The 13,387-nt window shown below is 35.0% G+C and overlaps 1 protein-coding gene and 1 long non-coding RNA gene across 15 annotated transcripts in view; one reads left to right on the top strand and one right to left on the bottom strand.

Annotated features, from left to right (window-relative positions):
* Window positions 1–13,387, bottom strand: part of LOC130676524 (uncharacterized) — a 262,954-nt gene that overhangs the window by 156,895 nt on the left and 92,672 nt on the right. For 2 of the 14 annotated variants that reach the window (XR_008991418.1, XM_057482821.1), the window contains exon 1: window positions 1,595–2,414. The exons of 1 other annotated variant lie outside the window; for it this stretch is intronic. The gene's annotated coding sequence lies outside the window, so the exon portion shown is untranslated. Of the gene's footprint in view, window positions 1–1,594; window positions 2,454–13,387 lie in introns of those variants that run through there. 11 more of the 14 variants (XM_057482817.1, XM_057482815.1, XR_008991420.1 and 8 more) reach the window with 10 other exon arrangements.
* LOC130676529 (uncharacterized) lies at window positions 5,843–6,810 on the top strand. Its single transcript, XR_008991423.1, has 3 exons — window positions 5,843–6,039; window positions 6,495–6,589; window positions 6,667–6,810. It is a non-coding gene; the product is annotated as an uncharacterized LOC130676529 (long non-coding RNA).

The raw sequence follows: 13,387 nt of genomic DNA, 5'->3' as shown, positions 1-13,387 counted from the left end.
ATATATATATATATATATATATATATTAATTCAAAAATAATGCTGAGATATCACGGGGTTGCGTTATACTCGACATTTAAGTCACACGCTACAGGATAAAAATAAAATAGAAATAAAAAAATAATAAAAATTTAAATGCTCGTCCGCTGGCTATATGTCACGCGAGTGTAACGTATGTGAAGTGAAAATAATAATATAAAAAAAGATATCATAAAAAAAAATGAGATAGATAAACGAGAGAATACGAGAGTGATATCATATGAATTTCTCAACAGCCTGTAATGTCCGCACACTAACGAGTATATATGCGGGAAGCTATCATATGGGGACTTTATTTAACACACTGACACTGAGGAGACTGAGACTGAGATAGAATACGAGTTAGATGGACGGTATTAAGTATTCGGTAGAGGGGAATAATGGAATACGTACTATACGAGAAGCGCTTTAATGCTCGGGAATAACGTCACCCTGATAATATGAGTAATATAACAAGAGACACGTATCAACTCGTTTGTATTTCAATGAGCCATTTACTGACAGTGTTCGCTTAGGATTAGAAATAAAAACCAGACTCGCTGGTAATTATTATCGTACGGTAAAAAACTTAACTTGCCGTTTAATTGCAATAAGCTTCATTATTACAGAGTTTATCGCATGGCTTATCGTCGACTGTCGACATACACCGAATCATACTAAACTTACGAACTACGCGCAGAATTCCCCCTCTTTTAACATTTAACTACTCGCGTACCTTTAACCGGAACACGCGGTGATTATTTTTGTATCACGATGATAACGCGACCATGCTCCGGTTATTTTTTATGTGATTCTGAAATTAGCAGCCGATTCATAATTTTCGGATTTTTTTTTTCAACAATTCAATTAAAAAAAAAAAAGAAAACTAAAAATATGCACCTGTAGAAAATTTAAAAAACTGTAGGTGGAATTTTAAAAATATTTTTTATTTTTAAAAATAATCCAAAAATTATTAGACGTCGGCTAATTTCAGTGTCATCTTTTTTATTAATCAAAAAATCACTCAGTCTGTATATTATATATATAAATATATGTGTATGTATAAATATGGTTGCTGGCGATATAAGTAAGGTTGGAAACGCGGTAAAACGAATGTACTCCATTTTATAATCACGTTAGATAGCAAGTTAATTAAAGTGGATTTAAAAAAAAAAAGTATAATAAATATGAAACACTGAAATAAATATCACGAGTTTTAGTGTTTTGTTTTTAGTCAGTTATCGCTGGCACTCCATATTATTACATACATATATTTATATACATACATATATATCTAGCACTCTTATGTTAGTAAACGTAGACAGTATTACCCGGAACGAGTTTGGTTATACATAATATGTGCGCGTGACACGTCAAGAGACTAATCTTGCTTACCGCGATGCGTTTATTTTTTTTCCGAGTATTTTTTTTCTTTGTTTACTTTAATAATATTTTGTTTTTTGCGTTTGTTATAAACCGTCAATTACTAATAATTAATAATAAATAATATACGAGGTTTGAGGTTAAAAACACTTTGTAAAAAAAAACTTGAATTTAACAATCGAGTCACACTTACTTTTACCGTGTCCAATTGGTGAAAAGTTAACACAGCGATCTGACTACACACTCTTATTTTATTTTTATTTATTTTTTCTCTCACTGACAATGCCGGTGCAAATGATCACGATCTTTGATGTTTCTCCGTCTCATATCAGCCTTCCACTAATTTGATAATAATTTATCCTCTTGAAATTTAATTAAAATCAACAACAACAATAATAATAATTATTATTATTATTATTAAAATAAAAAAATGTAACTTTTAAAAAATGTCAAACAGATAAATATATATCACCAAATTTAAAAAATAAAAAAAATGACTGTCGTTATCAGATTAAAATAGTTGCTGTCGTTTTCCTTGTCGTTGGCCTCTTTTATTATCGTGTTGTAATTTAAATAATTATTATCACGACTCGAAAAGAGTGTTTTAGAGTTAGAAACGTTGAATATTTCTCACCAACGTTTTTGACACCACTCGCGACTGAGCGCCGTACGATGGGCGCGTTACGACGATCTTTGAACGACGACGCGACCGAGAGGTGACACAAGGAGGGGGGCGGTGACGGTGTTGAGGCTTAAAGGGAGTGGGGAAAACGGGGGACACGGGCGAATTGATGCAGCTTTGCGGCTAAAGCCTCGATGCGTTTTGCGAGAGGGTGAAAAGGTAAAAGAGGCGAGCGATGCTGGTTAGGCGACGGAATTGCGACTGCTCGGACTGCTGGAACTGGTGCCTGGCGCGACAGCGACTGTCCGCGATCCTAGCGCCACTACCCCTACCGCGCCTTAAATAAATAGCTCCTGCTCAGTCTCGTTCTTGCTTATTTCTATCCCCACTACCAAAATTATTACTCTACAACTCTACAGCCGGTACTACTTGTATATACTCCGGCTATACCAACACAGCGATAAACTCCCCACTACAAGAGCTCACAATCTTTCGTCGTCTCCGCGTCACCTGACGCTCCTCTGGCGCTCGATAAATATCCAACTGCGCATGCGCCCATAATTCCCACCATCAAACTTGCTTTAGTTCCCCTACGTCGCTCCTTTTTCGCTCGACAGCGATAGCCCGCTGCCGCCACCGCTGGAGAACCGGCAACACGGTTTGGCTTTGGACGCACATCGGCTGCTGACTATCGCTCTCACTCACTCACTCACTCACTCACTCACTCACTCACTCGCATCTAGTGAGTGGGTGGTCGTCCGGGGTGAGGAACAAGAGAACTACCAACACAGAGAATCAAGTGGAGAAGGAACGAGAGGAGATTGTTGGAGTAGTAGTAGTAGTAGTAGTAGTAGTAGTAGTGCTAGTGGAGCGGAGGCAAGAGAGAAGTATCCAACGTTGAGGGGAATCGCGACGGCAGCAGCAGCACCAGCAGCACACTATACACTACATCGCTGTAATCTCGTTTCTCCGAGTCCGAGAGACGACGACGCAAAGTCCGTACAGAGAGGTGGAGAATTGAAGAATATATACACACATATATAGATATGTATATATATACATGGGATGCCAAAGCACAAGAAACTGATAAAAAAAAAAAAATAATCAAAAAAGGAAAAGAATATTCTTTACACCGACGCGGATACGATCCCTTGTCCTGCCTGGTGCCTACTCCTCTCTTTTTCATTCACGCTGTCACAGCTCTCGCAAGTGAGATCGGTCGAACTGATAAAGACTCTGCGTCTACGTCCCTTGTGCTGATATCGCACACTTACTGCAATGTATATGAACCCGTATACAAATGTATTTATTTATATTATATATTTATGTATACATATACATATACATTTATATATACGTAATTATATTTTTAAAAGACTGTAATGCAAGTATAAAACCAAACAACCAAGCTTCTTTTGTATTTTATCGATAAATTGCTTGCATTCCATCGCGATACAACACTTCGACCTTAACCTTCCATCCTGATATGGGTGTGAGTGTGTGATACACTCTCTCTATACTCTCTCACGTCGTCGTCGTCGTACATCGAAATCGCGGTGGCGACGACATCGACATCGACAACGACGACGACGACGGTGCTGGTGGATGTAAAGAGATGGAATAGGATCCGATTCGAAATCCGAGCACTGTTTGGAAGAAACGCAATTTAACGTCAGATGAGTCATGACAATAAAAAAAATACAAAGTTTACAACTAACGGGTTATTATTTAAGCCGCGAGTTAATGAAAATAAATAATTAATTATAATGACAATGACGTGGTCTCTATTAACTCAAATGACTAATTCGAAGTCGTTAAAATAAGCAATTATTATTTACGGTTAATGTTTACATCCATTAGTTATGTATTATAATTAAAAAAAAATATAATTTATATTTATTTATTTATTATTTTTTTATCGAAGTATAGTAACGGAAGCGGATACACGTTTCCCTTCGACTCGGTGAACTGCGATAAGCCGCATGCCCTACCTCCTCTCTCTAGTTTCCCAGCTTTCGAGACGAGAGCTGTCGATATTTTACTAAGAATTTTTCATGCTTTGTACACCATCTTGAAAGGTTCTGGAGCTTTCCCGTACCTCCGGCTCGCGCTTTACTTTGCAATTTTTTGTGCAAGCTTTACCCTCTGGCATTCAAAACATCTTTCCGATACCACGATCTTTAACAAACTCACTCTTGCACCATTTTACATTTTTAAACTTTTTTTTTTCTCTCAATTGATCTAAGATTTTTATCATTTACATTTGCATTTTGTTAAGTTTCTAATAACTAACATTTGTTATCGCAATATGTCTTTTAATTATTTATATACACAATGTAATTATTGTCATTATTTAATTAAACCCTATTATTACAAAGTGCGTATGTATTATAATTTTACGAGAACGACGGGAGTAAAGGTAATTCAACGTAAGAGCTACTAATGAAAGACAAGTTACAAATGTTATACACGATTTCACTCTCCTCCCAACTCGTCTAATGTATATATAAGTTTTACGTTGTACACGTTTTCTTGAATCGTCTCATTACATACAACTGATCCTCTCATTTCATGACAGTGATAAAAGAGAAAGATACAAGAAAAAAAAATTAAAGTTAAACCATTACTGAGGTTTAACATTATTTATAAATATGACTAGAGGAATAATAAAAAAAAACTATCCTCGTATAAATTTGAGAAAGCTATCGATTTATAATATCTATAATTTCCAGCAGAGTTATATATATAAATATATATGAAAAAAAAAAGTAATAAACACCTAGATCTCGAGTTTTGAAATAAATATCGTAATAAAAAATTTAAAAACAATTATTTCTATTGACCATTTTCTTATACTCATATAATTAATAATATACAGTTACATTATTGTCTTATTTTTACACCCGTGGATTGCAATTAGAAACGGACGCGGTTTTCACCGCGGAAACTTGGAATCGAGTATCTCGAAAGTTAACACATAAAATAAATAAAGTAAATATATTTAAATAAGGTTGAGAAATACATAAATAATATACATATGTATAGATATAAATACTGCGGTAAAGCAGTTTACCGACACGTAATGAATACCGCGGCATACAAAGTGGCGTAAAATAGAATATTATCAAGCCGTCGCGTGATTCTCCTCGGTCGAATCATCAGGGAATACTGTAAAATCCTAGCAACCAAAAGTGTCCATGTGTACTGCGTACTGCCTTATTTTACGTCATCGTATTGAATCTAACTCTCAGTGAATCCCGGGAGTGTAAACTCAATGGAACTTTACTATACTTTGATTGTATGAATTGTATGAATATATTATGTACACAAAAAAAATATATGGATATATATATTATATGTATGTACAATGTAGAAAATGAAAAATAAATAAGACAAGCCTAACCGAGAGATAGTGAATAATAAATTAACAGTACAAAATATACATTAATAAATCGTAAAGTCAGTACACAAGATTTAAATATAGAAATTTAAATACAGATGATGTGTATACACTTAAACATTCCTCGATATCTACATCGCGGCTATTTTAGGTTTCAGTCAGCTGTTAGCTGCTCAAAATTAGCATAATGAAGATGAAAATGAAGACGATGACGATGACGAAGACCTAGAAGACTAACAACATGTTATCCCTACTCGAGTATCTGTATTTATCTGCTGTGTTACTCTAGAGCCCGTATCATTTCATTGGACATCTTTTCCAGCAGCAGTGTAGCATCAAATCGGAGCATATATTGTAACTCGGTAGAACTACACTGCTTACTGTACTACTGTCTTTGTCTTTTGCAGCTTTGCAAGCAGTATAAGCATCAGCAACAGTAGAGTGGTTCGGCAACTTGAACTCAACTCAGTTGACGTCAAGTCGGAGCATAGCAGCATTACAGTAGATGAGACAAAGTGAGAATAAGAGGAAGAGAGAGAGATATAAGGGGCATACAAAACAGCCATGCGAAACCTGCTGCACTGCTTGAAGATGGCACACCACAAGTAACAATACAGTAAGATAACAAGCTGTGAGATGATGTGTATATTCTAAAGAGAGAGAAAGAGTATTGTACTGAGTAGTTCCTGTAGTGTCTCTGACTCATCGGATACAACTTGACTGTTACTCACACGTAATACTGAAACATTATATACAATATTTCGTCCGCGTGACTCTACCTCAAATTCACCGTTTAATCTCAACATTATGTGTCGCGATAAAGCGTGAAAGCTTTGCCTCTGTCATTGCATGTTTGGACTATAACGACTGTCGTCAAGTCAACTAAATCCTATTTACAGTCATAATAATTATCTATACTTAATTATCCATCCTAACGTACTTGTTTTTAAGCTCTGCAATAAATTTATCATCACTGTTATTACATAGTTTTTTTTTTTTTTTTTTTTTACTTTTCTACGCTGAAAGTTTATTATTGGTTTCAAGTTTTGAGGTACTTTTTAAATTTTTCAGAATTATTATCGAGTCGATGAAAAACTAAACTAGAATATTAAATGTTGATCGATCTTTAATATTCATCACGAGAAGTCGATTTGATGATGCACTCGGTATGCATTGAAGATAAAATTTCTTTTGATATTTTATTTTACATTTTTATAAATTTTAATTTCATTCAACATTCCAGTGCTGTGAAGATAATGGATCTGGAGTCATTTTTAATGAGAAATTTAAATTAATAATCTTTGTGATAAATATTGACAAGTTAATTTGAGTAAAAAGATAAAAAATATTAATTATGTTATGAATTGTTTTTTTATTTATGATGTTTAATGTTATATAAAAGCCATATTATGGGTTTATAGATACTATTTGAACCTGTACATTAGCTAAATTACACAATAAGAAGACCAGAGATGTCAATTATTATTTGTTTTTCTCATCGTAAATCAAATCAACGAGCAAGACGTGCTTCTTTCATGGTCGAGTCAACTATTATTAGGTCTTTTAAAATGTACAATTGTGATTGGCTATAGTGTACGTGTCGGAATGAAAGAAAGATGGATAACAAAATAGAGGTAAGTATATATTGTTGTATATATAAAAGAAACAGAGACAAAATATAAGGGACTAACGGTCAACTGTTGACAATAATCTTATATACACTCATGTAAATTATGTTATGTAACTTTTATTAAACTCCTACGCCATTTTTTTTATTACTTTATTTCCTCCCTTGAGAACGTTTCTTCTCGTTGAATCGTTATTATTTCCGGAGTGTAGCACACGCTGACCGATATTTACGGTTACGAGTACACTCACCACGTGGAGCACAAATTGGTCCCGCAGGCGCTCGCACATAATACACGCGTGTACCAGCGTGTCGTGTAACAACATAAAGTCACAGTTATACTTGTGTGTCATAGAGAACGATGAGCTTTCGTTGGAAAACTAATAAAATTCCATCAGGTTGTAAATAACCCATGGTAAGCCCATAAACTTTAGAGTAATAAAAAATTTTATTAAAGATATAACAGAAAAAAAAAAAATAATAATATAAATAATACGTAATAAAAATAAATAAAAACCGTAAAATACGAATTTTAGATTTAAATGAGCGGCTGTATTTTATGCCGAGCATATCGATGATGTCGATAAAGATTAAATGAATTCATCGATATTCAATAGACGTCAAGGGTTACATTTTATTTGCATTATCTCATGAGAGTTGAGGGAAAATAAATAAAATGAAATGAAAATAAAAAAAAATAAAATAAAAGAACATCACAGACGCATTTTAAAATCGTCGAGAATATATATAGTAGATATAGAAAGTAAAGTAGCAGCAGCAGAAGACGCGAACAACCGTGTGGGTGTACAAGCCCAGAAACGATAAATTCTCGAAGGAAATTTTTCTACATACTTTTGCGTTCGTCAGACGCTATATACTTTTCTTAAGACCCGTCGCCCGAAGCTCGCACACTTCTAATACGATCAAGGATGCGTGGAGAGAATAAATAAATTCACAACGACTAAAGTTGTCAATTTTTTTTTTTTTCCATCAGTTTTCCCTATTTTTTTTATTTTTATATTTTATTATTATTATCATTTATTTATTTTTTTTTACACGGAACGCTCCCATCGGGCGTCATCACCCAAAACCTAACCAAGCCCTATTTTATACTACTACTACTACTACTACGGTGCTTATTTTCAACAGCATTATTACGACAGCCCGCCGGAGACGAGACAGTTCTAACGGTACGTGACGACTGCTTCCACTTCGATCGATCGCAATTTCACATGGTGACTCACACGTGTTGTAGCCATAGTGGCGCGTGTGGATAAAACACATCGTATTAAGCTGACTAATCCAAATGTCTATGTAAATTTACTCACCGCAAACTATTTACCGTCTACTTAAATATTTTATCATAATTATTTTTTTAATTTATACTATACATATACACACATCACTAAAAAATATATGTGTATATAAGTAATATATTGAGTATATATACTTTTCGTAAGATGAGAGATTTTAAAAATATCTAGATAATTTTGTTTGAAAGACGAAACGAGTAAACTTCTTCTGCAACGAGATCAGCTTGGTCCATCGTAAATCGGAAAGAACGCTGTCGTTTACCGTTTCGTTCAGTCACGTTTCAACTCTTCTCTACACTGGATCTACTCCACTATTCCTTTACTCTTTTATCCTCTGCTCTATATCATCCACCTGCTTCTTCTTCTTCTTCCTCTCTTCTAGGTCTGCAATCACTCTCTTATGTTTTTTTCCTTCACAATTCGTCTCTCTTTTGCGGCAAACGTAACATTTTTTCGAATTATCCGGGATACTTTAGTCTTTTTACGAGCACCGAAAGCAGATTGCTAGAGCCAATTCACTCTTACTGTATTGAGTTGAGTAAGGGAGCTAGAAACCTGCTGGCGAAAATAAACGTATAGATTAGTTTACAAGGTTTAGACACACGTGACCCATAGGTGGACCTCTTGCTCTCTGGTCTCTGACCTTACTGTACTTCTCTCCGTGTCCTTTGCTCTCGTCATCCCCTGATCTCACTACCACCACCACTGCCACCACTGAAACTGCTTCCTCCCTTTTAACATACACAGCAACCAGAAAACACCCTTTCTCAAAAATAACTGACCAGTCTCAACATCATATCTACTGATTTGACTGGCCGGTTTCGCGGGAACTCTCAACCTTCCGCTTCCTCTTCTACTGTGCACTGCACCTAGACTTGTTATTCCCGGTATTCTATACCAGTACACTAGATTACTAGTACAAGAGCTATAGAGTAGAGCCAGCTCGGGGGTTATATTCATACTGATATATATTATATACAGGTCACTAATAAATTCCAGTCGATGGCACAGATACATTTAAAAAAAAAGGTAAAGGGTCCACTTGGTCACTAGCCAGCCTCCGGAAGAGTGCATATGAAAAATAAATTTTTAAATCATACGTCGATTAATACGCTTTTATAAAGGGTGAAATACTATTTATATTCACTCGGACATGTCTCAGCAGTTCTTTTTTTATTTTTTATAACTGACGTTTTTTTCCGTATGAGAATATAACAATAACAATAACGATAGATTGCAAAATCTTTAGGTAAAGGCTAAACATACGATATAGCAGTTGACTATAACCAATTCCACGTATTTCTATCAAGTGTTCCCTTTGCTTTATACCGTGACTGGTCAAGGATTTAACTTCATATAACTTCAGCTTTTAAATCCATGCCAGGTATAAAATTTTCGACTCTTGTTTAGTTAAATTATTAAAAACTAACCTCTAACCAAGATTTAACGGTGATAAAAGGTTCCGCGATTAAGTAATAATCCTCAAGGTTCAAAGTAGCCTTTTTATTTTTTTTATCTCATATAAAAATCCTTTACTTATAAATTCCTAGTCTTCGGTTACGGTCACCCTTTATTATAATTCCCATGTTGTGCCAGATCTTCAAATTGGATCTTACATATATTTCTACATATATACACACACTGACCAATAAAAGTGTTGAACGGTTTTTTAGTATAAGAACAATATGGAATTTGAAATACTAATATATGAGGACACAAATATAAGAGATGAAAGATTCCATTTACGAATATAATACACAGAGACTGTAATAAATACAAAGATGACGCAATCGGCTACAAAGTCCATTAACATTATATTCGGTTACTACAACTCCATTCTGTAGTGCATCTACGTATAAAGATATATACATATATATATGTATATGTAAATGTGTATGTATATACCGGATTCTCTCGCCTCAGGCTCGTATAATTGCCCGTGCGCCTTAAAGTGCGTTAAGAAGGATGTGCGAGTTAACGTGGCCCGTTACATTAGCGGAGATGAACTCATTCTACTCTACAACATCTTTCTTTTGCTCTTTCTTATATAATCTCATCTGCTGTCCTTTTTCAACTACTCTTAACCTTTTTTAAATATATATATATATACATTAACATTAACATCGAATGCACTCAAAGTCGTGTACACAACAATTGTCCACGTCGTTTTTGCTTTAACGTTCGATTCGTTTCGTTAATTAACCAAGTGGATATCGTTTCTCTTTTTTCCTTCATTACTTATACTTGTACTGGACTTTTTGTCATCAGTCAACACGACCAGGCCATTCATGGTGTCAAGGGCTCTTTCGCTTCATTTACGAGTTCATTTATTTCCAGATGTTATCGCTAAAATCGCTATTAATATTTATTATTTAAATATGCACTGAATATTTTTATCATGATATTAAAATAAATGATTAATTTTTTTGTTAATCTTGGAAATAAAAATAATTGAAGAATCGGAACAATGCCTTGGCGGTTAACGATCCCAACTAATTTCGACTTGCTATATATTTCTCGCTTTACTCAGAGTTTAATCTAACGGTTAAACTCCCGCGTCCCGACGCCTCTCTCGCGGCGATGCAGGATTGTAATCTCAGCCGCCGAGGAAGTGAAGCGGGTGCGCGAGAGTGAGTCACGAATAAAGTTAGACGTGGTCACGAAACCTAACTCCTACTCACTCCCGTTTATTTCTTCTTTCTTTAAAACATCTTTTTATCTTTATTTTATTACTCTCACCTGTGATGCATTATTATATATTGTTGAGGATCGTGTGTGCCATTGTTCATGACTATATTTTCTAGCGATCTCTTTATTTCTCAACTTTAAATTTTTATTACTCTATTATATATTTATATTGCGTATTACACATATAATATGCAAAAGTTAAAAAAAATTTTAAATCCACTGAAATGAAATTTTTTCAGCAACGGGCAGTTGCGCGGCTCCTCAGTATTATAGCTGACCATTGGGGGTAATTATTGTCGTTCATGGAAAAAGTCTCACGCTCACACCCCTTTACTTGTTGAAATTCTGTCCCGAGGTCTAGCCATTTCTTGTCTTCCTTGTCTTCTTTCATATTTTCCCTTCTACTCTTTTACTTTTCAATACATTATGGCGGCGGCCCCTCGTCAACTCAACGAGTTCATGAACTAGCAGCGACAGCAGTAGCAATAGCCGCAGCTACAAGAGCAGTCTGGCTGGTCACTTCTCTTTGCAAATCTTTGCAGCCACTGATCTTTAATTTTTACATACATACACATCCCCACTAGTCTGTAATTTTTACCTCCTGCAGACTCAATACCATCACCCTTTTTACGTTACCCCTTTTTTTGTCCCGCCGGGAATTTTGTTCAGCGATCACGCGAAAAGACCGTGGAAGACCCCTCTTATTCTTTAAGTAGTTTCATATATGCAGACGAACGGGGTCAATTGTGAAAGCGTTTCTCGCGTGACGATTCAAAGAATTGATACTTTTTTTTTTATTTTATGTATTTTCATTTATTTGTTTTGTTGGCTTTTTATTTTTTTTACTATTCGTTTTTCTATGAAAAAACTAATCTTTGTCTTAATATTTTTCTTTTAGCTGAATATTCTATTTGAAATATTATTTCAAACAATATTAAAATATCGCATTTAAGACGTAGTATATATTGTATCTTGAGTTAAAAATATATATTTTTCTTTAAGGAAAAGTAAACAAGTATGAATTGGATATTATGACTTTGAGTACTTGGGTCGGTCTGAGGTTGTCATGAGGCCCAAGTTGTAAGTAACTGCAAGGCAATCTGTTCTGCTTCAAATTACAGACATATACTTTTAAGTTATAAGTTAAACTTTGATAAATTTTTCGATAGTAAAGCGTATTTTTACATTTATAAATTAATTTATTTCAATTTCCGATTACTTTTTTTTATTTTTACAACTTCCTAGACTGAGGGTGCCATTGATCACGCATTATTGTACAAGTATGTAATAAATAGTTGAGATTTACCACCAGTTGAGATTCAGGAAATGTTTAGGATATCCTTGAAAAGATCAAATGGACCTCGATTACTGGGAACTTCTGAGGTCAGAGATTCTCTTGGACAATGTCCTTCACATCCTGCCGGATCGCCGATTCTTTCGTTAATACATATATATAACCCATTTAATCATACATACATACATACAAACATACGTAGATATATAAATACATATACACACGTACATACATTTTATGTACGAAAGGTTTCCCTAGAACAAGACCCTTTCTTCAGACCTTTTGTCTACTCTCTACGGCACTCTCGCTTCATTATTTTGCGTTCGGGGTCCCGCCTACGCTTTATACTAATTTCCCATAAAGTTCAGTGTTCGGCCACAAGACGGACGTTACGACATAAATGAGAAAGAGAGACTTGAAGTAAAAAGGGATGAGAGAAATAAGAGAGGTCGTAACTACTATAATACCACTAACGCAGCTTCTCCTCTCGATTCCCATATGTTCTCTTCTACTATCCTCTTGTTCTCCCTCTTGGGTATTTCTATTTTTATTTTATTTTTTTTTTCGCCCATTCCGCAAAACTTTTCGTTCCGCTTGCCGAAAGTTTTGCTCTCGCGCTCAATCAGACCATTGAGATATAGACGGGGATTGGTTGAGTAAAGTGCAGTGGTTGCGCCGGTCTGCTTCACTGCTTTTTTCTTCTTCTTATTCACTCTTTTACTTCTTATTCCTCAACTTATTTTTTCGTCTTTCCTCACTATTAAACGAGCTGGCTGGTTGGCTGGCTGTCTGTCTGTCTTACTCTTGGGTGTAAATTTTTCTGTATAAATGAAAGAGAGCAGCGAGAAAAATCACGCTCTTACCACTCGCCTTCGAATTACATCCCTTAAGCGTTTTCCCACTTCCAACAAGCTTAAGAAATCCAAACCAACTTAAATTTATATGATAAAAAACTTGAAAACATATTCATCTTCTTTTTAACTACGATTATTTTTAAGTACATCCATCTATTCGTAATTAACGTTTAAAATATTCTGTTTTT

Source organism: Microplitis mediator, chromosome 10 (genome assembly GCF_029852145.1).
Source record: "Microplitis mediator isolate UGA2020A chromosome 10, iyMicMedi2.1, whole genome shotgun sequence".
Taxonomy (NCBI): Eukaryota; Metazoa; Arthropoda; class Insecta; order Hymenoptera; family Braconidae; genus Microplitis; species Microplitis mediator.
This window is presented reverse-complemented; position numbering and strand designations above follow the sequence as displayed.